Consider the following 2,424-nt stretch of genomic DNA (forward strand, 5'->3'; position numbering starts at 1 on the left):
AAATGCTTAGTTGAACTTGTTGAATTAATATATAGAACTAGTTTATTTTTAGTAAATGCTTAGTTGAACTAGTTGAATTAATATAACTAGTTTATTTTTAGTAAATGCTTAGTTGAACTAGTTCAATTAATATATAGAACTAGTTTATTTTTAGTAAATGCTTACTTTGAACTAGTTGAATTAATATAACTAGTTTATTTTTAGTAAATGTTTAGTTGAACTAGTTGAATTAATACATAGAACTAGTTTATTTTTAGTAAATGCTTAGTTGAACTAATTGAATTAATATAACTAGTTTATTTTTAGTAAATGCTTAGTTGAATTAATAGAAGTAGTTGAATTAATTGAATTAGTAAGTGTTTAATGTTTCGCCTAATATGAACATAGGAAATGTCGTCTGACGACGAAAAAAATTTCATTATGTGCCAATACTGTGAAGACCAGTGCGGCCAGTGCGACAGAAATTTCCTTGTTGATGGTAGGCGATTCAGCATCAAGCTGGATGAGACTTTCGAATTCGATACAGGAAGTCACAACGACAAGTCTGTTTTCATAATTAAGCATGACTTATATATGCTTCAGTTGCCTGACTTATAATTTTTAATTTTCACTATTCTACTAGCGCATCCCCTGCCATGCAAGAATTTTTGTCTTGGATAACATAGGTTTCAAAGATATAGAAACTATGGAGGTAAAGAGAGCTTACCTGAAAACTAAGCATGATGGTTATACTTTCAACGTCAAAGTATACAATACACACACGTACACCTATTTTGAATTTAAAACTTGGCAAGCACTATGCAAGGCTTATGCATTTGAGCCCGGTATGGTTATCACCTTTGATATTCGTCCGGAAGATGATATTAAAGGTAATAGAGACATATGGGTCGATGTGCAGACGCCTCCAGTTCTACCATTATGTGAGTTCTTCTCAACTATATTTTTGTCTTTGATATTGCTTATTTAAAAATAACTGACAACTAATTTCTATTGACAGCTTATCTCCATTCAACCAAACATGTCCGGCGCTTGGTAGACAGGACCTACTACTGTCCCGGAGCTGAACTAAACTGCGAGGAGATAAGTCATTATGTTTCATGGCTTGAGGATCTTCATACTGCCAAGACAAATTTTCTTCCTGCACTTAGAAATGTTAGTACTCAAAACGTGCGACCAATAGTGATGGTATTGAACTACGGTCACATCTATTTAGGAATGATGGTAAGATATTTACTATTTATCCTCAATGCATATTTTGCATACATATTTTTTTTGTTAAACTTTCATTGCTAAGTATATTAATTAAGTACTATACGATGTTCTTCAACAGGGACTCCCGATGACAGTTGTGCCTCAGGGGATCGAGACTAAAGGTCAGATGTCAATTGTTAGCTTACGGCCAAGATATCCTGCATTGCACATGAATGCATTCAGGATTTCTAGAAGCGATGAATGCTTAATAGTGAAAGATTGGAGGAAAATTGTTAATGATCGCAGAGAAGTACTAGGGGGCAGCAATGAGAAGCGCAGCCCACGATTAGGAGACAGGTTCATCGGCATGCTCCAGTATGATCAATCAGGAGAGCTATACATGTTCTATGCTATTTTACCAGAGAGAGAGTAGCTAGCAGGAGTGATTCAGCTAGTTCTTCATACTGCTCTTGATTAGTACTTGTCCTTTCATGTCTGTGTTCTTCGTTCTGAACTTAAGTGATTTGCTTTTGTGGTGTTATATATGAACACTTATAATATCATGACAATCATGTTGAACTCGATGATTGGTTCTACTAGAAATTCTATTTATATATATATGCATAACGTGTGTAGTATCGTAAAATACCAGCAAACAAAAATAATTAAAATGGAAACACAAAATTAAATGAAAAAGAAATCATAAAACTAAAAAAAAACCTCAAACCTTATAGTACCGGTTGGTATTACCAAGCGGTACTAAAGGGCTCCAGGCCCCCGGAGCTGGCTCGTGCCACGTGGTTTCCCTTTAGCACCGGTTCGTGCTGAACCGGTACTAAAGGGGGGCGGCCTTTAGTGACCACAATTTAGTGTCGCTTATGTAACCGGCACTAAAGGGCCTTACGAACCGGTGCTATTGCACAGTTTTGCACTAGTGGACGTCGCCCTCCTCCCTATGGACGTGGCCGACTCTCCGGACGTCACCTCTTGGCGTCTGGAACCCTCCGGCTGCATCTCCACCAAATCCCTCTACGCGGCTATAGCCCCATCGACGGCCCCAGAGCCCTTCAGTTTGATTTGGGACATCCGCCTCCCCTTAAAGATCCGGATCTTTCTTTGGCAATGGATCCGTGGCCGCCTTCCGTCCGGCGTTGAGGTCCTTAAGCGCCATGGCCCTGGAGATGGGATGTGCCCTATGTGTGGCACGGTAGAGGATGCCAACCACATCTTCTT

This window comes from Triticum aestivum, chromosome 4A (genome assembly GCF_018294505.1).
Source record: "Triticum aestivum cultivar Chinese Spring chromosome 4A, IWGSC CS RefSeq v2.1, whole genome shotgun sequence".
Taxonomy (NCBI): domain Eukaryota; kingdom Viridiplantae; phylum Streptophyta; class Magnoliopsida; order Poales; family Poaceae; genus Triticum; species Triticum aestivum.